General features: G+C 42.0%; 1 protein-coding gene and 6 non-coding genes across 7 annotated transcripts in view; 4 read left to right on the top strand and 3 right to left on the bottom strand.

Annotated features, from left to right (window-relative positions):
• Window positions 1–25,251, top strand: part of LOC142398805 (double-stranded RNA-specific editase B2-like) — a 46,307-nt gene that overhangs the window by 3,726 nt on the left and 17,330 nt on the right. The window lies entirely within an intron of this gene.
• trnas-cga (transfer RNA serine (anticodon CGA)) lies at window positions 9,895–9,976 on the bottom strand. The gene has a single exon. It is a non-coding gene; the product is annotated as a tRNA-Ser (tRNA).
• On the bottom strand, window positions 13,400–13,481 carry trnas-uga (transfer RNA serine (anticodon UGA)). The gene has a single exon. It is a non-coding gene; the product is annotated as a tRNA-Ser (tRNA).
• trnas-cga (transfer RNA serine (anticodon CGA)) lies at window positions 13,689–13,770 on the bottom strand. Its single transcript has one exon. It is a non-coding gene; the product is annotated as a tRNA-Ser (tRNA).
• trnas-cga (transfer RNA serine (anticodon CGA)) lies at window positions 15,144–15,225 on the top strand. Its single transcript has one exon. It is a non-coding gene; the product is annotated as a tRNA-Ser (tRNA).
• Window positions 17,666–17,747, top strand: trnas-uga (transfer RNA serine (anticodon UGA)). The gene has a single exon. It is a non-coding gene; the product is annotated as a tRNA-Ser (tRNA).
• On the top strand, window positions 21,032–21,113 carry trnas-uga (transfer RNA serine (anticodon UGA)). The gene has a single exon. It is a non-coding gene; the product is annotated as a tRNA-Ser (tRNA).

Genomic DNA, 25,251 nt, shown 5'->3' with positions numbered 1-25,251 from the left:
GCAGCTGGTTCCACAAGAGAGGGGCCTGATAACTGAAGGCTCTGCCTCCCAAACTGGCAGCTGGTTCCACAGAGAGGGGCCTGATAACTGAAGGCTCTGCCTCCCAAACTGGCAGCTGGTTCCACAGAGAGGGGCCTGATAACTGAAGGCTCTGTCTCCCAAACTGGCAGCTGGTTCCACAGAGAGGGGCCTGATAACCGAAGGCTCTGCCTCCCAAACTGGCAGCTGGTTCCACAGAGAGGGGCCTGATAACTGAAGGCTCTGCCTCCCAAACTGGCAGCTGGTTCCACAGAGAGGGGCCCGATAACTGAAGGCTCTGCCTCCCAAACTGGCAGCTGGTTCCACAAGAGAGGGGCCTGATAACTGAAGGCTCTGCCTCCCAAACTGGCAGCTGGTTCCACAGAGAGGGGCCTGATAACTGAAGGCTCTGCCTCCCAAACTGGCAGCTGGTTCCACAAGAGAGGGGCCTGATAACTGAAGGCTCTGCCTCCCAAACTGGCAGCTGGTTCCACAGAGAGGGGCCTGATAACTGAAGGCTCTGTCTCCCAAACTGGCAGCTGGTTCCACAAGAGAGGGGCCTGATAACTGAAGGCTCTGCCTCCCAAACTGGCAGCTGGTTCCACAGAGAGGAGCCTGATAACTGAAGGCTCTGTCTCCCAAACTGGCGGCTGGTTCCACAAGAGAGGGGCCCAATAACTGAAGGCTCTGGCTCCCAAACTGGCAGCTGGTTCCACAGAGAGGGGCCCGATAACTGAAGGCTCTGCCTCCCAAACTGGCAGCTGGTTCCACAGAGAGGGGCCTGATAACTGAAGGCTCTGCCTCCCAAACTGGCAGCTAGTCCCACAGAGAGGGGCCTGATAACTGAAGGCTCTGCCTCCCAAACTGGTTACTGGTTCCACAGAGAGGGGCCTGATAACTGAAGGCTCTACCTCCCAAACTGGCAGCTGGTTCCACAGAGAGGGGCCTGATAACTGAAGGCTCTGCCTCCCAAACTGGCAGCTGGTTCCACAGAGAGGGGCCTGATAATTGAAGGCTCTGCCTCCCAAACTGGCAGCTGGTTCCACAGAGAGGGGCCTGATAACTGAAGGCTCTGCCTCCCAAACTGGCAGCTGGTTCCACAGAGAGGGGCCTGATAACTGAAGGCTCTGCCTCCCAAACTGGCAGCTAGTCCCACAGAGAGGGGCCTGATAACTGAAGGCTCTGCCTCCCAAACTGGTTACTGGTTCCACAGAGAGGGGCCTGATAACTGAAGGCTCTACCTCCCAAACTAGCAGCTGGTTCCACAGAGAGGGGCCTGATAACTGAAGGCTCTGCCTCCCAAACTGGCAGCTGGTTCCACAGAGAGGGGCCTGATAACTGAAGGCTCTGCCTCCCAAACTGGCAGCTGGTTCCACAGAGAGGGGCCTGATAACTGAAGGCTCTGCCTCCCAAACTGGCAGCTGGTTCCACAGAGAGGGGCCTGATAATTGAAGGCTCTGCCTCCCAAACTGGCAGCTGGTTCCACAGAGAGGGGCCTGATAACTGAAGGCTCTGCCTCCCAAACTGGCAGCTGGTTCCACAGAGAGGGGCCTGATAACTGAAGGCTCTGCCTCCCAAACTGGCAGCTAGTCCCACAGAGAGGGGCCTGATAACTGAAGGCTCTGCCTCCCAAACTGGTTACTGGTTCCACAGAGAGGGGCCTGATAACTGAAGGCTCTACCTCCCAAACTAGCAGCTGGTTCCACAGAGAGGGGCCTGATAACTGAAGGCTCTGCCTCCCAAACTGGCAGCTGGTTCCACAGAGAGGGGCCTGATAACTGAAGGCTCTGCCTCCCAAACTGGCAGCTGGTTCCACAGAGAGGGGCCTGATAACTGAAGGCTCTGCCTCCCAAACTGGCAGCTGGTTCCACAGAGAGGGGCCTGATAACTGAAGGCTCTGTTTAAATCTTAACCAAGTGGCTTACTTTTATTGTCTAACAAACTCAGAGGCAAAAGTAGCAGATACACAAAGATTGGAGGTAAAATAAAGACAACAAAAGGAAAAGAAAAAACACACAACTGATAGCAGCAAGTCATTCAAGGAAACAGACAGTGGAGCGAGGCTTCTACATAAAAACTACAGAAAGATGCTGATGTTAAAAGTGTGTTTGCACAACAAATGTTATGGCACTTTCATTCATATGGCAGCACATTTAAAATAAAGCTAAATGCTAAAAGCTATACACTACTTTTGGATTCAGTTTTGGATTCTGCGTACAAATGCGATTAATCGTGATTAATCAGGGAAATCACGTGATTAATTAGATTAAACATTTTAATCGTTGCCCGGCCCTAGTTTATAACTTTAAATATAACCCAGCGGGGTTGTATAAATTATGCTAACGGTACCCAATATGATATAGTTAGATGCTAAGAGGTCATGACAAACTGGTTAGAAAGGTTGGAAATGAGATCTTATCTTAAATCTGAGTTTGGTTGTCTGGGAATGACGAGAGGAGATGCCCCAAAAGCTTTTTACTCTGCAGTAATTGTTCATTCAGAAATCAACCGAGGGTCATGCAGAAAGTTAACAAACTTTGCGCTCCAAAGTTCAGAGGTTCCACCAGCAGAACAAAGGCTGTATTCCCTGTGTTTACTGTTCGACTTTACATAAATGTGATGCCTCATCACGACTCCAGCTCCAGTAATCATAATTACAATGCCAGGACGACAGGTCAGCCTTCCAGGATTAAACAGCCATTGTTCTGCACACGTTAATCCTCAGTAAATGCTGCAGATTACTCCATCACGGCTCTGGTATCGGGTCCAGTGGTTATTCAAAGTGCGCTAAGCCTATTCCACTTTCGCTAATGACCCATTTGCCTTTTTTTCGAACATGAGTGCTGAAGTGAAAGCGTGTGCGTCGTCTTTGGAAAATAAATGCCTTGCAGGAAAAAAATCATAACTCAAATCCTTCAATTTTTTAGGGGCCAGCGAGCACTCAGCTGATGTTTCAACAGCATCCCGCAATGAGCCGCGCTTTAATGCCAGCTGTCATTTCAGGAACAGAAGGTGGCATCTTTTTCTCAAATGTCACACCTCGGTTTGCAGAGGAGGTCTGTGGCTGCACAGCAGGCGGGAGACTCCCAGTTATTCAAGAGTGTTTGAGTTTCGCTGTTGCTCTGAGAAACTGGGAGACTGATTTAAGTGCTGTTTACACATACCCGGGTATTTTGAAAAACGAAGACCTTTCCCTTCGTTTGTGCCTTTCGTTTATACACAAACGGAGTTTTTTCCTCCGAAAACGAAGCTAAAAAAAAACTCCGGCAAAAGTGGAGATTTTTTAAAAACTCCTTTTAGCGTTTGTGTATAAACTGGTTGAAAGAGACAAAACGGAGTTTTTGGGAATGGAATGAGGAGTTGTCGTCATAGTACAGAGCCCCGCCCCTATCCGCCATGTTGGCAGGATGCTAGCGTGAAAACGCCATTCTCTCCGTCCATTGTTTATCTGGCAAGCATGGAAGTAGTAGCAGCATTTCTGTTGTTGAGAGCTATACTCGCTTGTGTGATTTTGAAAATTACAGTCATACAATGTATTGAACAACAAAGACATTTTTCAGGGCTTTAGCAGTTTTATAGTCCAGCGCAACGTGTAAAAGTAGCTCAGTCTCGCTATCAGTCCACACACATGAGCCTGGCGCCATATTTTCTTCTTGAAAAGGATCCGAAAGTTCTTCCTGTCAGCGGTTCTCTATTAGGCTTCTGATTGGCTTGTGTGGAATTCTCATTGTTCTAACACGGCCACCGTCAGGTTTGGCGTAATTTAACAGCTATTGATAACGTATTTATGCGGATCAATGTAGACGTGGTTTTTTTAAAAAACGGGGCTGTGTGCACCTAGTTTTTTTTGCAAACGAAGGTTAGAAAATATGCGTTTATCAAAATACCCGGGTATGTGTAAACAGCACCTTACGCAGAAGGGCCCGAGCAAGAGGTGGGGAACACCCAGAAAAAACAAGCAAGTCCGATATATAAATCTGAGAATTGTAGGAGGCTAAACTGAGGTAAACCAAGGAGGAAAATGGAGAAAAAAGACAATGAAACTGTGCATACAGGTGGAGATAAGGACAAATGAATGAATTAGGGCCTGAGTTGAAACAAAAACGGGAAGTAAACTCATCAGAAGACACGTGGGGGAACGCTTTACAACATAAAACAGAAATAGTAGGTAAACTAAAACACACTGTCAATGCACTATTTATATTTAACTAGTTATTAGGGCTGGGCAACGATTAAAATGTTTAATCTAATTAATCACATGATTTCCCTGATTAATCGCGATTAATCGCATTTGTACGCAGAATCCAAAAATGAATCCAAAAGTAGTGTGTAGCTTTTAGCATTTAGCTTTATTTTAAATGTGCTGCCATATGAATGAAAGTGCCATAACATTTGTTGTGCAAACACAGTTTTAACATCAGCATCTTTCTGTAGTTTTTATGTAGAAGCCTCGCTCCACTGTCTGTTTCCTTGAATGACTTGCTGCTATCAGTTGTGTGTTTTGCCTTTAAGTGATATTTTAGACTGGAACTACTACGCTGAGAAGACAATTCAACTTGGCTGTAAATGCAGGAGTTTTTTATTTTTATTTATTTTGAAATACGTGCTTTTATGTTGAAACCAGTAAAACAGGAAGTAGCGCCGGTTAGCTCCGTTAGCGTCACACCTGTAGCGGTGATGTTACCTGCTAGTTTATCTTTATTTTATTCCTCCATGCTTTGTGGTGTTTGCTGTAACTGTGTGAATGTGATGCATTCAACAGACTTTTACAATAATAAAACCAGCGTTAATGCGCGATAAAATATTTATCGGCGTTAACAAGTTAACGCGATAATAACGAGTTAACTCGCCCAGCCCTATCCAGAATATATTAAATAGGGTAAAAGCAAAATCATAGACAAACTTTATGACAGCAAAGATGTTCTAACATGTATTAAAACACATTTCTGGCAATTTAACTGTCAGATTTATCTCTGTAACAGTTAAATCTTTGTGGTTTACACGTCTCTAACGGAAGCTTGAGGTGTTTTTTTGGTGCTACATCGGTGAGCTTTGTGTTCTTCTCTGTCATGCTTCACATCTTTGGTTTGCAGCCCCACAACACAAGGTTTTGCTTTGTGAATTTACATTTTTGTAGACTTTAGATGGCGTCTTTGTGTGCACGGACTCAGAGCCAAAGAGCCTCACTGGGCTCTTTGGGACCTTCTGAAGGCACTGAATGTAGGATGGAAAAGACACATTTTGCAGAAATACACGGCTCTAGATCTTAAACATTGTTGTTTTTCTTCACCTGTTGAGTGTCCATAGTTCCATGAAGAGGATGCAATAAAAAAACAGTTAATAAAACAGGTTTATAGACCTTATTGTGACACAAACTGTAGGACTAAGCCTGACAGAAGCACCGAGGCCGACTGAGGACATGATGCAAATATCTTGTTTAAGAGGGATTTTTCTCTGTGTACAGATGAAGTTGTTCCAGTGAAAATAAACTGCCATTTGGCTGTAAAACCCCCCCTTCTGTTGGCTTTTCAGTCAAATTAACAAACTGTTATTTGTTGGCTGCAAAGTCTCAGAGAAATGATTTGATTGTCCTGCTTTCAGCGAGGATTAGGATTCTCAAACATGGAGCAAACAGCTGCTGTTTGCAGTGGCTCGGGCAGTTTTTTTTTTTTTTGAGTCACTTGTTTTGTTTTTTTTTGTTTTTGGACATATTTGTGTATTGGATGCATTTTGCATAAGTGAGCTCCAACGTGCCGTCAGACCTAGTGGGGCATGTCAGTGCGCAATTTCACTGATGGATTCTGCAATGGCCACACTTCTCAGGGGCTCTGGCTTCATGGAAACATTAGCAATATGGTTTGTGTGCCCATTTAACTTAATTGCAGGGATGCTCGGTGCAAGAGTGAGGGGTCTGATTTTATCTGCAGCTCAGAGAGGAAGGGCTGCAGCTGAGATTTAAACCCCACCGCGGCTGATTATGCTGTGAAATGTTTGCATCAGAGAGCACGATCTGCAGTCCTGGATCGTGCTCCATTCGATCTTTGATCATTAAAGTTGATGGAACTTTAAATGAAGAAACACTGGTCGTGTTTTTAAGTTGTTGATCAAATGTTTTGTCCAGTTTAAGTTCTCAAAGTTCAAACTGTAATTACGAAAATATAGTAGCAGCGTTCTTTTTTAGCCTTTTATGCAGTTGTTTCATGATCTGTCCGGAGTTTGGGTTAAACATGAGAATATGTTGTCCCTGTCCCACATACCTGTTCCAGCAGAGGATTCCTGAAGTCTACCTTCAGGTTTCTAATCTTCACATCCAAATATTAAACACATCTGTCCTCTGCAAGTTAAAAAAGAAATCTCATTTTCATCAATAAAGGGACTCGTAAAATACGGGGGTGGATTCTGAGAGACTTTGGGACAATGCCGGCTTATTAATCAGCAGAGCTTTGCATTCAGCGATGAGATTCAGTTACTCCTTCTTCTCACCACAAGATTTGACTGTTTTCAGCCGAACAAAACTAAATCTGACCTGTGATAATGGTCTGAAATGGAAGTAATGGGAGAGCATTCCCACGAGGTGACTTATGCTTCTCACGAGTGTTGACTTGGCTGTGCTGTGACTTTTTGTGACACTTCACACTTTAGTCTAAGTGATTGCAGGTCAGGTTTACCTCTTTTACCTTTTATTTACCTCTTTTACCTTTTATTTACCTTATTTGATCTTTTATTTACCTCCTTTACCTTTTATTTACCTTACTTAATCTTTTATTTACCTCCTTTACCTTTTATTTACTTCCTTTACCTTTTATTTACCTTACTTAATCTTTTATTCACCTCCTTTACCCTTTATTTACCTCCTTTACCCTTTATTTACCTTACTTGTTCTTTTATTTACCTCCTTTACCTTTTATTTACCTTACTTGATATTTTATTTACCTCCTTTACCTTTTATTTACCTCCTTTACCCTTTATTTACCTTACTTGTTCTTTTATTTACCTCCTTTACCTTTTATTTACCTTACTTGATATTTTATTTACCTCCTTTACCTTTTATTTACCTTACATGATCTTTTATTTACCTCCTTTACCTTTTATTTACCTCCTTTACCTTTTATTTACCTCCTTTACCTTTTATTTACCTTACATGATCTTTTATTTACCTCCTTTACCTTTTATTTACCTCCTTTACCCTTTATTTACCTTACTTGTTCTTTTATTTACCTCCTTTACCTTTTATTTACCTCCTTTACCCTTTATTTACCTTACTTGTTCTTTTATTTACCTCCTTTACCTTTTATCTACCTCCTTAACTTTTTATTTACCTTATGATCTTTTATTTACCTCCTTTACCTTTTATTTACCTCCTTTACCTTTTATTTACCTTACTTGATCTTTTCACTTTCACCTGGAAGCCATTTGGACTTAAAGTAACCATGTTAAGATCTGCACATGGCACAGAATATGTGTCACAAAACCCACGGTTACAGAAATCTAAATGGTTATGCATTGCACTTTTTACAGTTATATGCTGTGATTCCTGTCATGTTAACGCTGGCCCACAGAGAACAACAGCATAGGACTCGTTAGCAGCCACTTTACAATGAAGCAGCAACAGAAGTCATCAGATAATGATTCACCGACAGAAGTTAACAGAAACACAACCTAATCCTTCAGACTGATAAAGTGGCAGCAGAGCAGCAAGTGACTGCATTAAAAGTTTAAGTGAAGCCACCGTGAGCAGCCAAAGATTACTGCTGTCGTTGTTATTGCCTCTCATTGCACTTTCAATGCACATTACCATATGTTTCAGGCAATGATGTCATCACTCATTTCCAAATGATGATCATCAGCCTGTTGATTTGAAGGCAGACGTTCAGTGTGTTCTCACTGGAAAGTGATATCTGACCCGATTCTGCAGCCGAATCACAACCACACAACAGCCACAGTTATGAATTAGGCAATAAATGCAACATGTGTTCTCATGCAGTTAGAATCCATTCGGCAAAATTGATTTAAATCCATCTCAGCAGTTCAAAGTTTATATAAAGCCATGAGAAAGGAACTGTGAAGTCCGGCTGCTGAACCACAGCTGAGAAAGGACAGAAAGGTGTGCTGATGATCATATTTAGGATACTGATGCTTTCATACTGGCTGTTTATCACATACGATGCTGGATGTATCTCTTTAAAGGGACAGTTCGCCTCTTTTGACATGAAGCTGTATGACATCCCATATCAGCAACATCATTTCTGAACATCTTCTTACCCCCTGCTGCGTCCTGTGAGCAGAGTTCCAGCCTCGTTTTGGTGTTGATGAAGGTAGTCCGGCTAGTTGGCTGGGGTTTAAAAAATAAAGCGTTTTGCTTCTCAAAACAATATGCGTTCAACAGAGTAATACATTTGCATCACAAAATGGTTCTCCAGGAAAAAGTCAGACCTCACAATCTCTTGGCCATATTTTCTCTTTATCTTCTTCAAGCTTCCACGAGCTGTGCGCTCAGAGATGGTTTTCTATCGCTTGCTCTGAAGTTGTCTTTTGTATGTCCAGACCCAGAAATCTGACTTCAGGATAGTGTTAAACGGTTGGATCTGCCTCTAAAATCATGTCTCAGTAGATTCAAGATGTAAGTAAAATGTTAGTGATAGAGCCTCATAATCATACCTCAAACCTATAGTTTTTATGATTAAAGTCCAGGCTTTAACTTTTTTTTATTGGTTTGTGCTTCTTTAAAGGGACAATTTCTTCCCCCATCTAGTGGTGCAATTTTATTTTGCAAAGTCGAATGAATTTGCTCTCTAGCGCCTCGCGTTTTCAAATGTGCGTTGCAACTTCTTGAACTACGGCAGGCGGTATGTGTCAAGATTCAAGAAGCTATAGCTTCAGACTCAAGGTCCATACAAACAAAAAGACATCAAGACACACAGTACAAAGGATTACATAACACACATACAACAACACTATAAATACAGATGACAGATAACATGTCAGATGACATAAGTTGACATCGCCTTTGGTGTGCAAATCATATTCCGGGAGTTACCGGAAGTGACGTCGACGCAGCGGTAGCGTTAGCAGCAGTGTGTAGTTGCTATCTGGAAAGTGTTCTTTTAAATAAACTCCCGGTAAACTTACAAACTTTCCAATGCCTCGTTTTGTGAGTTAAGAGCCTATGTGTACTACGGCAGAAGTTTGGTAACAATCAATGCATTATTAGTGGGATAATTTACGAGATAAAATCTATTTAGCATTAGCACCAGTAATAAGCCATTCGGCAGACGTGAAATCAAAATGACGTAATTTCCGCTTGCAGGCCTGGCGTTGAGGAAAATGCGATTCAAAGTGCTTTTTGTCCCTCTCGGCACTTCGTCGTTTTTCATAGACCGGAAGGACATGGCAGCCTCCATAGAGCTTACCCGCTCTATGTAGATACAGACAAGTTATTCTTCACTCAGGAGGATAATTGAGCTTTTTGACAGAAATAATTTTACACCAATGAGGACTAATTTATGAATGAATATGTTGATTTGAGCTAATAAATGAGTTAATTTATTACATAGTGTCCCTTTAAAGATGGTTAAAGAGGAACTTTGTGCCTCTTCTCTTTCTGGAAATGTAGACAAATCAAAGAGTCTCATTGAATGACTGATTGGATTTTTCCAACTGTTCCATCTGTTGAAACTGGAGCTGTAGGTCCAGTCCCATCTATGCTTTTTTTTAGGTTTCAGACTGAGCAGAATGGTTGGGAGGAACGGGGTGTCCCCGGTGAGAGCTGGTTGACTTCCCTAAAGGCAAAGTGGTTTCACTTAGATTTAAACCCAATTGAGATGAGGCCTGATCTCCAATAAGTGACATCATGGATCACAGTCCCTGGTGTTCTAACGCTGTGAGCAGGGTTTGAACCTGCGCAGGGAAACCCTATTGGATTTCGAATCCAACGCCTTAACCACTCGGCCATCACAGCTCATGAATGGACCCTATTGACCTCTATTCAAATTGATTGATTGATCGATTTCTACAATGTCTCCACTTCAAAATGGTTTCCAAAGTCTGACAGTAGGATAGTGATAATCATTTACCAGATCTCAATGCATCGAGATTAACAAGCTTTTTGTGTTGCGGCTCATTTCACAACAATAAAGAGCGAGCTTTGAGCTATTTGTTGTAGCCATGGAGCTAACCAATGATCAGCCTGAACTGTTTCATCTGACAAACCTCACCCAGAAAGTGAAGGTGAAAATACTGCGTCATCTCCAGATAGGTGCCCAAATTCTGGCTGATACTGAGAAGATGCTGCCTCTGACGTCAGATATTTAACGAAGATACAATGCGACACGTGCTAAAGGTTTTAGCCGTAGTTAGGGAGCTTCTGTCGAGCCATTACACCACCTTTTCAAGTCATTGTTCGCTTCAAGCATGTTTAGGAACTGTGTTCCTCCAACTCTTCTAAGGCTGGTTGATGGACCAACAGTCCTTTATCCAACAGGTGACTGACAGAGAGGAATATGAACAGAGAATCAGGCAACAAAAAGAGCCTTCAATGAGAAGCCCAACTGCATCTTAACCTCGAAACTTTATTGAATCGTTTCTCATGTTTCCTGTGGCAACCCTCGACCAGAGGTGGGCAGAGCAGCCAAAAATTGTACTCAAGTAAAAGTACTGCTACTTCAGAATAATATGACCCAAGTAAAAGTAAAAAGTAGTCATCCAAATAATTAGTAAAAAAAGTGTTTGGTGAAAAAACTACTCAAGTACTGAGTAACTGTTGAGTAACGTCTGATTTATTTGTTAACACAAGCATTCAGTCAGACAGACAAAAATACTAAATAATCATCTTTAGGCCAATTGGAGTTCATCCAATTGATAAAATTAATTAAAATGAATTAATTAATAACAAAATAGCTTAAATTAAAAATAATCAAGGTAAATTCAGGTACTTCAATAAAAAATAAAAGAGACTTAGGAAATGTTTAAAACATATGTAACCCATATGTAACCTAAAAAAACAAACATTCACCTATCCATGGGGAAAAAACGAGTTTAGGAAACTTACCGCTACATGTTTCCTCAAGTTAGATGTTGAGTTTCTGCTGAAATGTGCGTTTGTTTTGGTTGCCACAGAAGACACATAATGTAGCTGCTGTTTCTCACTCTTTGTATGGTAAACATGCTTTCAGTATGAGGCCTCGTCTGCGTCTTCATTTCCCACCGTTGGTTCTGACATTTTTCATCTGTTTCTTTCTTTGTTTGCTACGACTGCTAATGCTAAAGCTAACCCGTCCCGCCGCTGAGCTCGAGTACGGTCACGTGACCAGACTGCACGGCTGCGTCTGATTGGTGGAACACAGTCAGGTGGTAGAGCCTTTGGTGGAAGTCTCTCTCTCTGTCAGAATAAAACATTAAAATGAGGCGTACGCGGGGGATAAAAATAATGAGGCGTAGAATACCAAAGAGGTAAGAAGAAAAGTAACCAGCTCATTGTAGCCTAATGTAGCGGAGTAAGAGGACAGTTTCTGCTGCACACATCTACTCAAGGAAAAGTAAAAAGTATAGAGATTTAAAACTACTCCTAGAAGGATAATTATTTCAAAAACTTACTCTAGTAAATGTAACTCGTTACTACCCACCTCTGTGCACGACACACTCTGGAAACTATGATTCTGTTCAGTTCACCTGAGTCACACCTGTGCAGGTGGTGTTTTAATGGAGAGTCAGTCAACTCAGAAGTATGTTTTAATTGTAAAAAGCAAAGGAAATGAGTTGGAATAACTTCAGCCATCTGTCTCTGGGAAGTTGGGCTTTTTTTCTAATGTTAGAGATACAGAATCAGTGAACTCTGTAACATGAAAGCAGGATACATACTCGTGTTATTGTGCCTATATGCCACGCACGCAGATTTATCTTTACCCTTCATAAAGGTAAGTGCTTTGCTTGTAATCACAGGGTTAAAACCTGCACAGGCAGGCGCTCCTGGACTTTATCCTGCATTTCACTTCATCTGGAGCTTCAGAAAATGTGGACAGTTAGAAATAGAAAAGATGCTGCTTGGATGTACGTTGGATTCCTTCCACTGACCTGAAAACATCACAGCAGAGTGATGATCTTATGGGTCAGAGGGATGAAGCTGTGACGGCTCCTCAGCCTACTGACAGAGACCAGTGGTGATAACAGATCATGGTGGGGATGAGAGGAGTCCATGATTATATCCCACACCTGTGCCAGGCAGCGTCTGAGCTCTTTAATGGAAGGAAGAGAGGTCACGATCGATCTATCTTTCTATCTATCTATCTATCTATCCATCTATCCATCCATCTATCTATCTATCTATCTATCTATCTATCTATCTATCTATCTATCCATCTATCCATCCATCTATCCATCTATCTTTCTATCTATCTATCTATCTATCTATCCATCTATCCATCCATCTATCTATCTATCTATCTATCTATCTATCTATCTATCTATCCATCTATCCATCCATCTATCTATCTATCTATCTATCTATCTATCTATCTATCCATCTATCCATCCATCTATCTATCTATCTATCTATCTATCTATCTATCTATCTATCTATCTATCTATCTCTCTATCTATCTATCTATCTATCTATCTATCTGTCCGTCCGTCCGTCCATCCATCCATCCATCCATCTATCTATCTATCTATCTATCTATCTATCTCTCTCTCTCTCTATCTATCTATCTATCTATCTATCTATCCATCCATCCATCCATCCCTGTCTAATTAAATTCAGAGTAATGGGTGAGTTGAGTCCTGAGTATGTTCACACCTGGCGTTGGATCCAAATCTTAAATTCCTTCTTGAACATGTGGTATAACCAAAGCACATCTCCTGTGATTATCCTCTGTGTGACAAGCTTTAGAATGATGGCAGTAATATGCTTTTTCATCGCATCCAGCTCCATGAAATATTCATTTAATCTGAAGTCATGAGGAGCTGAAGCACTTAGAGCTGCCTGTAGAGAGCTCCAACAACACCATGCAAGATAAACTATGAGCCTCAAAGACAAGGATGATCTAAAAACTGTGACTATTTGAGCATCAATTAACCTGAATGTGCAACATTCTGCTCGCCGATATGTGTGAGTAGCCCATTCTCTTTGATTAGACTGACAAAGGGCACAGTTTGAACTAAATGAAGAATGGAGTACAGTTAGCGTTTCCAGTTTTATGCACGAACAAACAACCCGAACAACAGGAAGCCATGTTTGCTACCAGTAAGCGTGTTTTACTGTCAGTGAGTTCTACTTTTCTGATATTCACGGCAGTTTTTCTCATTATATTTGAAGACTTTTAGCATCTGCTGCCAGCAGAAGCCTGAGATTTTATGGGTGAAAAGATGAACAGTTTTGGATTGTGGTCGCTGTGAGCAGGGTTCGAACCTGCGCGGGGAATCCCCATTGGATTTCAAATCCAACGCCTTAACCTCTCGGCCATCACAGCTACAGTTTAGACAGCTTTAAGCGTTGAAATTTGAAACATCGTAATCCCAGACAGCCCAGTAAACAGATACACAAACCATTCCTGGAGGAGTTGGAGCACAGAGAAAAGTACCAAATGTTTGGGGCAACTTGACCTCAGAGAGGAAGACCTTTGATGGTCCTTTCTGATCAACCATTAAGAAGCAGCCAACTCTTTCCATTCAGTTTTCGCTGTGAGCAGGGTTCGAACCTGCGCGGGGAATCCCCATTGGATTTCGAATCCAACGCCTTAACCTCTCGGCCATCACAGCCCAGAACAAAGGCCTTTATTGTGTGTCTCAGTCTGTATAAATTCTAATGAGAACTGAATTAAACGCATTAAACTATCTGGAGTAAACTGGGGCACGAGTTAGGAGTGGAAGCGCTAACGATCATCATGATCCTGCAGAGCTACTGAAGCACTGATAGCAAAAGTCGCTCAAAACAAACCGTCTTGCTTTTACTGTCTTTCTTTATATAGCTGAATAAATAAAGGGATAGTTTGCCTCTTTTGACATGAAGCTGTATGACATCCCATGCTAGCAACATCATTTATAATAATAATAATAAAATTTATTTATAGGCGCCTTTCATAGGCACTCAAGGTCACCTTACATAAAAACAAACACAATTTAAAATACATACCAAATAGATAAAAAATAAAGAAAAAAATTAATTAATTAATTAAAACAGTTCAATAATAATCACAATGCATAGGCTAATTTAAACAGGTGAGTTTTAAGTTTGGATTTGAAATGTGGCAATGTTTGTGCGTTACGGAGACCAAACTGTGGACTAGAACAGCAGTTGAGTGAGGAGTGAGAAAAGGACGGAGACGGTGGATATTATGAAGATGGAAATAAGCAGACCGAGTAATATTATTGACATGAGAATTGAAAGAAAGGCTGCTGTCAAGGATGACACCCAGACTCTTGACCTGAGGGGAAGGAAAGAGTCTTTCTGAACATCTTCTTACCCCCCGCTGCGTCCTGTGAGCAGAGTTCCAGCCTCGTTTTGGTCTTGATGAAGGTAGTCCGGCTAGTTGGCTGGGGTTTAAAAAATAAAGCGTTTTGCTTCTCAAAACAATATGCGTTCAACAGAGTAATACATTTGCATCACAAAATCATTCTCCAGGAAAAAGTCAGACCTCACAATCTCTTGGCCCTATTTTCTCTCCCTTCGTATCACTGCCTGCTGTGCAGACCGAAGTGCAGACCGAGCAGCAAACAGCGTAACAGGCGCGGCTGTCGGCAGGCGGCAGCAGGCAGTGATACGAAGGGAGAGAAAATAGGGCCAAGAGATTGTGAGGTCTGACTTTTTCCTGGAGAACTATTTTGTGATGCAAATGTATTACTCTTTTGAACGCCTCTTTTGACATACAGCTTCATGTCAAAAGAGGCGAACTGTCCCTTTAACATTTATTCAGCTATATAGGGAAAGACTGAGAAAGACAGTAAAAGCAAGACGGTTTGTTTTGAGCGACTTTTGCTAACAGTGCTTCAGTAGCTCTGCAGGATCATGATGATCGACAGCACTTCCACTCCTAACTCGTGCCCCAGTTTACACCAGATCGTTTAATGTGTTTAATTCAGTTCTCATTAGAATTTATACAGACTGAGACACACAATAAAGCTCTTTGTTCTGGGCTGTGATGGCCGAGAGGTTAAGGCGTTGGATTCGAAATCCAATGGGGATTCCCCGCGCAGGTTCGAACCCTGCTCACAGCGAAAACTGAATGGAAAGAGGCAGCTGCTTCTTAATGATTCATCAGAAAGGACCATCTGAGGTCAAGTTGCCCCAAACCTTTGGTTCTCTTCTCCAACTCATCTTGGAATGGTTTGTTTATCTGTTTCCTGGGCTGTCTGGGATTAAGATGTTTCAACTTTCAACTGCCTGCTGTGCAGACCGAGCAGCAAACACCGTAACAGGCGGCAGCAGGCGGCAGCAGGCAGTGATACGAAGGGAGAGAAAATAGGGCCAAGAGATTGTGAGGTCTGACTTTTTCCTGGAGAACCATTTTGTGATGCAAATGTATTACTCTGTTGAACGCATATTGTTCTGAGAAGCAAAACACTTTATTCGTTAAACCCCAGCCAACTAGCCGGACTACCTTCATCAACACCAAAACGAGGCTGGAACTCTGCTCACAGGACGCAGCAGGGGGTAAGAAGATGTTCAGAAATGATGCTGCTGATATGGGATGTCACACAGCTTCATGTCAAAAGAGGCGAACTGTCCCTTTAAACTCACCCACAGAGAAAAAGGAAAGAAAGGAAGAAGTCAGAAGAATTCGGAAAACAATAAACCAAACATCAACTGTTACAGATGTAATAACACAGTTAGAGGCAGTTAATGCAGGATTTAACCCCAAAAGTCTCCGTGTTTCTTTGCCCTTGAGGAAAGAGAGTCCACATTACAAGCAAATGAAACCACTTCCCATTAATTATGCTTTAGCAAATTAGATTATCCACAGCTGTCAGAAGCAAGTGGTAGCTTCTCACTCCCCCGGCCCAACCGGGCCTAATTTCATTATTCTATTAAAGAGGTTCATTAACACTGGCTGGATGGTGAAACTTCACGCTCAGGGTTTGATAAACACATGCACTGTAGTGATGTGAGTATCCTATTTTCATTTGAGCTCAATTATCTGTTTTTTCCACTAAATTCTGGTCATTTGACCTGAAGTAACTGTTTGCTGTCAGCACAGTTGTTCTAGATGCGTCTAATCTGGATTATTTAATAAGAAAGAAAGAAATAAAGAAACTCGAGACAGCATTTATCACCATATAGGTTCCATTCACTGTGACAGAAGCAAAAACATTTCTACAGAAGAACTTATTTCCGTGTTAGTCTGAAACAGAACGGAGGCGCTCGCTGAGGCCTCGATAATAACAGAGTTATAACGTTTATTTTTAACTTCGGGTGAATAAGAATGAACACGCTGCTGTTCTGATGTTGTGTGTTTCCTATCAGGAGTTTATAAAGAGGTCTCACATCAGTCTCTCCAGCAGGAAAATCCAACCTGATGTTTATTCTTGTCCCGTGTTCTCTTTTCCTCCACTTTTCTTTCACTTTTTTACTTTACTTTTGTTAAAGTGAAAGTGTGTTTTTATCAGGTGGTTGGTGTCTTACGTTATGCTGTAAATAGGGCGAGTTAACTCGTTATTATTGCGTTAACTCGTTGATTATTTAACGCTGATAAATATTTTATCGCGCATTAACAGTTTTTTTTATTATTATTATTTTTTTATTTATGTTATTATTGTAAAAGTCTGTTTCTCACAGGCTTTTATTTTTTAAAAGTCTGTTGCTCACAGGCTTTTATTTTGTAAAAGTCTGTTTCTCACAGGCTTTTATTTTGTAAAAGTCTGTTGCTCACAGGCTTTTATTTTGTAAAAGTCTGTTGCTCACAGGCTTTTATTTTGTAAAAGTCTGTTTCTCACAGGCTTTTATTTTGTAAAAGTCTGTCGCTCACAGGCTTTTATTTTGTAAAAGTCTGCTGCTGTCTGCTGTGGAACAGGAAAAGAAAGTAATCTGCGGATCCACCAAACATGGAGAAGGGTACGGAACTTTTACTCGGCCATTTTCATTTTAAAGTTCTTCCAGACGGCGGAGTCGACAGAACCAAAGTCATCTGTAAACTCTGCCAAGTTGAATTGTCTTCTCAGCGTAGTAGTTCCAGTCTAAAATATCACTTAAAGGCAAAACACACAACTGATAGCAGCAAGTCATTCAAGGAAACAGACAGTGGAGCGAGGCTTCTACATAAAAACTACAGAAAGATGCTGATGTTAAAAGTGTGTTTGCACAACAAATGTTATGGCACTTTCATTCATATGGCAGCACATTTAAAATAAAACTAAATGCTAAAAGCTATACACTACTTTTGGATTCATTTTTGGATTTTGCGCACAAATGCGATTAATCGTGATTAATCAGGGAAATCATGTGATTAATTAGATTAAACATTTTAATCGTTTCCCAGCCCTAGCTGTAAAGCAAAGAGGAATCGTGCTGAGTAGAACAACCAAAGATGTGAACTGTGGGATGTGCGCTCAGTGCACGCCAGGATGGTTTCAGGTGTGCAGGACAAAGGTTGTTGTACAGTTTAAAGGTTCACAAACTTTACCGCTGTTGACTTATGGTGCTCAAACTACATTAAATGTAGCTGTGATGGCCGAGTGGTTAAGGCGTTGGACTTGAAATCCAATGGGGTTTCCCCGCGCAGGTTCAAACCCTGCTCACAGCGGCTGTACAGATGTGTAATAGCTTTTAAGAAAGTGTTTGCAACATAATTATATGCACAAATCACACATGTATGATGCTGGATCAGCATGCTCGCTGGAGGAAAGTCGTGTGAGGTTGGGTGTTGGAATCTGTAATCATTTGAGCTTTTCTCTCTCCCAGGAGATGCATTTTCCAGTTTTTATGTTCAAATCTCTAGAATATTGGTAAATATTAGGGCTGGGCAACGATTAAAATGTTTAATCTAATTAATCACATGATTTCCCTGATTAATCACGATTAATCGCATTTGTACGCAAAATCCAAAAATGAATCCAAAAGTAGCGTATAGCTTTTAGCATTTAGTTTTATTTTAAATGTGCTGCCATATGAATGAAAGTGCCATAACATTTGTTGTGCAAACACACTTTTAACATCAGCATCTTTCTGTAGTTTTTATGTAGAAGCCTCGCTCCACTGTCTGTTTCCTTGAATGACTTGCTGCTATCAGTTGTGTGTTTTGCCTTTAAGTGATATTTTAGACTGGAACTACTACGCTGAGAAGACAATTCAACTTGGCAGTGTTTACAGATGACTTTGGTTCTGTCGACTCCGCCGTCTGGAAGAACTTTAAAATGAAAATGGCCGAGTAAAAGTTCCGTACCCTTCTCCATGTTTGGTGGATCCGCCGATTACTTTCTTTTCCTGTTCAGCATCAGACAGTAGTGGGTTGAGCAGGCACCCCATGTACAGAGGCTATAGTCCTTGCTGCAGCTGGTTCAAGTCCCACATCAGACAGCCTTGGGCTGCATGTTGTTCCTCCTCTCTCTGCTTCCTGTCTCTCTGAACTTTCCTATCCATTAAAGGCACAAAAGCATCAAGTAAATAAAATTTTAATTTTTTAATTTTTTTAAATAAATAAAGTACAATAAAACCTGCGTTAATGCGCAATAAAATATTTATCGGCGTTAAATAATTTACAAGTTAACGCGATAATAACGAGTTAACTCGCCCAGCCCTAGATAAAAGTCTTGGAGACCGGACACAGTATCACCACACAGTGCGTTGTGCTGGAGGAGCAAATGGAAGTAGACCTACTTCTTCAACACTTGGTCATTTTTTACATGTTGAGAACCTTAAGCCCAGACATCTGAAATGTGCTTTTACTTTTCCCCAAACCAAGAACAGCTCAAAAGCACACACAGCAGCTGCAAATCATCTGGAATTTGCCTCACAAACCCGGTTTGCAGATCAGCTCGTGTAGAAGATTGCAGGTAGATTAAGCGAGCAATCCATCATGTGGCAACCTGGTTAACCTCTGATTAAATCAAGTGCAAAGTGTAATATGTCAATTTCCAAATGGCTGTGAGTTAATGAAGTGATGCCTGAGCGAGCGCTGGTGTGTTCCAGTAAAGGGAAATCAAGTGAGAGATGCCAGAAATCTGCGGCAGCTCAACACAAACATTTATATTCTTATTTTTTTTCTTTGTCCTAAATAAATGGCCCCCGTTAACTGTGATGATTGTTGAAACACCTCCAACCTCCACCTGCCTCCACCTGCCTCCAGCAGCCTTCAGCAGCTCAGGACTCACATCATTACGTTCACAGCTCCAGCTCATATCAACCCACCACTTAATGGCTTTGCACGCCCAATATAACTGCAAGGTGCAAGATTAATGCAGGATAGCTTAGTCTGCACCCTTCATTATTCTAATTACTTTTAGTGTGCGGCGCCGTGCCCTCCAGAATCGCCAGCGGTAAAAACGGGCCAAACATTGTGTAACGCAATTATTTCAAGAGCCATACAACATTTAATGGTGGTATTTATTTGGATTTGCACATTTGCAGGCACTTATTTGTTCTTTTATTGGTTTTTATTTAGTCACACTACCCGTAATCATCGTTACAATGAATATTTTGCATATATATTATCTATTTAAAGAAGTTTTATCTCAAGATACGACCATATGTGCCTGCGTACTGATACACAGTCTTAAAAATGGATTACAAAGTGTGTTAATTTATTGTTATAGTTTTGTTAAGCAGGTAATATTTTTACACTTGACATGATTTTTTTACTGCAGCTTATTTTTCTATGTGTAACCGCCTCAGTTTTGATGATCATATTAAAAGTTCTGTGCGAATCTGCGTTTTTCATTTCAGAAATATTTCCCGCCTCAGTCGAATGGTGTTCAGATCAGAATTAGAAATGTTGGCAGCGATTGGACGACTGTGATTCACTTAATTGGCCTCAGTAACTCATATTGGGATCGCTTCCAAAATGCTGCTACTTATATCAAATCCAAATCAAATTTCTTTGTAGCACATTTCATGTACAAAACAGCAGTTGCAATTTTCTCCGTCACAGAGGTGTCGCTGCTACCTGAAGGTTACCGCTACTCTACAGCCACGAAAGTGGAGAAGAAAATAAGGAAGAGCAGGAACACTGTCATCAATGATACTGCTGCAGTATCTGGATAGTTTTAATTTTTTAATTCAGTTAAAAGAGGTGAAGGTCTGAATCCCCCGGCATCACCACTTGGAGTCTCTGCCCTCTTCTTTGCCTTCAGGTATCTGTCCCGTAGCTTCTTCCACACATTCTTACAGAACTCTCCCTCTTTCCCCAAAGTTCTGCCCATCTCTGTGCATCAGTTTTGGGAGTTTTGGGACAGATACTGTGCTGTTTCCCTGCAGTTTCGTACAGCTGCCTGTACGAACGCAGCTCCTGACTGAGCCTGGTCTCTAGGGCTGCACGATAATGGCCAAAATGATTATAACGATTATTTTGAGCAATATTGATATCACGGTTATTTGTTGATTTTAACCAAAACTAATTTTATTGTCACATAGGCTTATTATTGCTTATTTCACGGTGTCTTTGGGAGGTGGTTGGGTGTGGTGATGCGCTAAAGAGGCTCGCTTCGATGGATGCCTGAGTTGATGTTGTGGGATGATTAGTCTTTGCAACGCATTTCTTGGTCCTCATACATTCATCGTATTGAACTTTATGGTGTGTTTTCAAGTGGCTAAAGAGGTTCGTTGTGTTGCTTTGTGGCGCCAACGCAACCGTACGGCACTCTTTGCATATCACCTTTTCTTGTGTTGCGTCACTCGCCTTGAACCCAAAATGCTTCCGCACAACAAAAAGGAATCGTGCTGAGTAGAACAACCAGAGATGTGAACTGTGGCATGTGCGCTCAGTGCACGCCAGGATGGTTTCAGGTGTGCAGGACAAAGGTTGTTGTACAGTTTAAAGGTTCACAAACTTTACCACTGTTCATTTATGGGGCTCAAACTACAGTAAATGCAGCTGTGATGGCCGAGTGGTTAAGGCGTTGGACTTGAAATCCAATGGGGTTTCCCCGCGCAGGTTCAAACCCTGCTCACAGCGGCTGTACAGATGTGTAATAGCTTTTAAGAAAGTGTTTGCAACATAATTATATGCACAAATCACACATGTATGATGCTGGATCAGCATGCTCGCTGGAGGAAAGTCGTGTGAGGTTGGAATCAGTAATCTTTTGAGCTTTTCTCACTCCCAGGAGATGCATTTTCCAGTTTTTATGTTCAAATCTCTAGAATATTGGTAAATAGTAGGGCTGGGCGTCACTCGCCTTGAACCCAAAATGCTTCCGCACAATGGATGACGATCCGGTTCTCGGGACGAGCTCCTCGCCCTCGGCCACGTTAGACATTTTTAATTTTCTCTGTTAAGATTGTTTGTAGCTCATAAGACCGACTGCTACCTGTTGTGGTGTGTTCGCCACGTTACTTTGTCCTCTGTAACTAGAATCTAAACTGTGCGGTTCAGGGAGCAACTCTGATTGGCTCATGGAGGCATGTGATCAGACGGTGGTTTACGGAGCGCTAGAGAGGCTTTAAAAAAACACCAGAGAGGGTTAAAGCGGAGGATCTTTGAAAACGCCTTTAATACGGAGCGTTCTGTGGACGGAATGACGCATTTTAAATATCGCTCGATCACGCAAATTTTAAAATTCGATATATTGTGCAGCCCGAGTCCCTGTGCGGTTTACCTGCAGTGTCGTACAGAAGCCTGTACAAACGCACCTCCTGACTGAGCCTGGTCTCTGATTGGTCCATCCGGTTGGTCGTTCTCGGCGCAGCAAAGTTACAAAAATCGACCGGTGCACGACAACGCGCTGCGCCACCTTTTCAAGGCAAGCGCCAGGCCTGAAACGCCATTTTGACGTCACGGGTCGGCTGCGCCGTGAGCCAATCCGCCTTAACGCTGCGTTTACATCTGTGCTACATTCAGCGAGTGTGGGAGATTTCTGTATTGTCACGGGATCTTTAGTTTTATTGTATTAAAGGGACACTGTGTAATATATTAAGTAATTTATTAGCTCAAATCAACATATTCATTCATAAATTAGTCCTCATTGGTGTAAAATTACCTCTGTCAACAATCTCACTTATCCTCCTGAGTGAAGAATAACTTGTCTGTATCTACATAGAGCGGGCAAGCTCTAAGGAGGCCGCCATGTCCTTCCGCTCTATGAAAAACGACGAAGTGCCGAGAGGGACATAAAGCACTTCGAATCGCGTTTTCCCCAACGCCAGACCTGCAAGCGGAAATAACGTCATTTTGATTTCACGTTTGCACGCAGCTAAAAACAGAGCCAGCCATTAGACATTCTCTGGTATGAACCAGCCTGAACGGCCTGCACTTTGGAAGACCATAGTTACGCCACGCCACAGGAGAAGGGATCCTCGTCGCCAAAAAAGCCAAAAAGAGAATCTTGACCAGTGTTGGTCAAATTACTTTTAAAAAGTAAATAGTTACAGTTACTAGTTACTGCTCCCAAAAAGTAATTGAGTTAGTAACTCAGTTACCACGTTGTAAAAGTAATTAGTTACTCAGCAAAGTAACTGTGCCGTTCTATAACGCTGTTACGTTCTATAACATCTTTAACATAAAATATGTTTATATTAACTGATTGAATTCATTCAAGGTAAACACAAGAAACTTGTGCTAAAGGAAAAAAATAAAAAATAATGGACCAGACTCTCTCAGACGGTGAATATTTCCCTATACGCCCTATATAGAAGATATAAAAACGCTACATACAGTAATATATTTGAACTTAATAGATTGCAGCCTGCCATATGATGCATAGAAATAAATTAATAAATAAATTCTGACCCGAAAAATCGAGTGTTGTTTGTTTTCGAGTGGCTCCGCCTCCTTCCCTGGGGCCTTAGCTAGCTGCCTTTAGGCCTGGTGTTGGGTTAGCAGCTGCAGAAGCAACAAGAGTCATATCCGCATGGGTTGATGTGAGGTGCTTCATTAGATCTGAGTTACTTGAGGCAGACATGGATAAAGTTTTTTTCCCTGGGCATAGCGTGCATGTTACATACACATTCTTGCATTTTATCTCCACGAGTGAGAAGTAGTGCCGGTACTTCCAGTTAGAGAACGCTACCTGTGAACTTCCCTGGCTCGTCGCCGCTGTCTTGTGTGTGTTTAGTTGTCAGCGCGTGCAGTGAGACAGCGTGAGCAGGGCATGATCCGCCCACACAGCCAATCATCATCGCATTTGCAACGGTGTCATCATCCCCACCCCTGCTCTCTCCAGGCAGCTGATCTGTAGCCGAAAGCCTACAACCAAATTGTAGTAACGCGCCACTTTGTATTCTCAGTAACGATAACGGCGTTGTAACGATGGGAAAAGTAATTAATTAGATTACTCCGTTACTGGAAAAATAACGCCGTTAGTAACGCCGTTACTCCCAACATTGATCTTGACACATACCGCCTGCCGTAGTTCAACAACTTGCAACGCACATTTGAAAACGCGAGGCGCTAGAGAGCAAATTCATTCGACTTTGCAAAATAAAATTGCACCACTAGATGGGGGAAGAAATTACACAGTGTCCCTTTAAGTATTGGGAACTATTTTTTTAAAAATCCTATTTAAAGACATTTAAAAATAATAACAATAGTAAAGAAATGAATAAGAAAAGAGCCGCATGCGGTTCGGGGGCCACGGGTTCGGCACCCCTCCTCTAAACGGTCTCATGTGACCCCTACGACACCTCATGTCGTCTTTGCACTGGTTCCCCATAAAGTTCTTCAGTTTAAGACCTTGTCAGAGCTCTGCATGGTCGAGTGCCGTACACAACATATATAGATAGATTTATAGCAGATATAAATCAATTGTACTTACTTCCTTAAGTCAGTATGTGGAGAACATTCTGCCCCACAAGCAGAGATTTTAGATGGTGGCAGAGAACCACACCTACCAAAATGAGAATAAATGGGGTCACTGGTTCAGCGGCCAGCAGATGATATATTACAGCGGCTGTCCTCCGGATGTTTCCCTGGAGCCAAAACAAAAGATGGGGAAGATGTAGTGTGCTGGAGTAAAGATCTGCACAACAACTCAATCAGATTCCCACATTAGTTTGTTCATCAGATCCTTTAAAAACTGTCAAAATACTTGACATTTCAAGAGCCGCGGATATAAAATTACCACAAACCTATTTAATTCAATCCATTAAACTTGTTTTCGGTTATTTTCACAGTCACTTAAAATGCTCCGAGCAGCAGGTAATGTGACTGGATAACCCCAACAGGAGCTGAATAAAAGATATGCTATCCGGTTTGAATACCAAACGCTGTCTCAAGGCAAAACCTGGAAAAGTTTCTTGCTAAAAGTTTCTTGTTAAGATAAATGAAACCACTGGTGCTCAGCAGACCTTTGAGCCGCGCGTCCAATCCTCTGAAATCTAATGATGAACTGTTAAAGAACTGGGTTACATTCAGTTTAAACCTCTGGATGCTTCTGCTCTGAAGCATCAACAGCTTTCTATTACCCCAGCTGGCTCTAAGCGGCCCCTCTGTTTGTTTTCACTCGGCTCCTTTAGTGGGAGCTCTAATGGTCTTCCTGTGCCTCGTGCATTAGCTTTGCCATAAGTGTGTTTACCTCACTCCATTTTATTACTAGGGACCGAGCAGTGTAACTGCAAGTCCCCTATTGTATCTGTAAGGTTTCTTCTTCTTCTTCTTCTTTCTTTCTTATTCTTTGCAAAAGTCGCTCATTGACTCTGTAGCGCCCCCTACGATGCTTAAAAATGGTCTCCGCATTGGGGTGTTTCGCGTGGGACGATGAAATTCGGTACACTCATTCATCATGCCCACACGCACAAAAAAGTCTCATGCCGCCATGGTCACACGTCCACAGGAAGGCGGCCATTTTGGATGGAAACTGAGTTTTCGTGCCATTTTTGACCGATTCTACACCCTGCATATGATCGAACTTGTCCTACAGATTTAATGCTACAGACTTGAAACTTGGGCAGGTTACTCTTAAGACATGGGGGGGAAATCATGGAGAAACTTTTTCAAAACTCAAAGGCCGTGGCGACGCCTCAAAGCTCGATGACTCGCCATCACTAGACACAAAAAATGAAGGCGCTTATAACTCCCACATACATTATCCAGTCTGTCCCAAACTTCATACGGTGAATGCTGGACCCAGCCTGAACGCACACATATTATCATAACG

This window comes from Odontesthes bonariensis, chromosome 14, assembly GCF_027942865.1.
Source record: "Odontesthes bonariensis isolate fOdoBon6 chromosome 14, fOdoBon6.hap1, whole genome shotgun sequence".
NCBI lineage: Eukaryota > Metazoa > Chordata > Actinopteri > Atheriniformes > Atherinopsidae > Odontesthes > Odontesthes bonariensis.
Note: the sequence above shows the minus strand (reverse complement) of the source record. Positions and strands in the feature narration are given on the sequence as shown.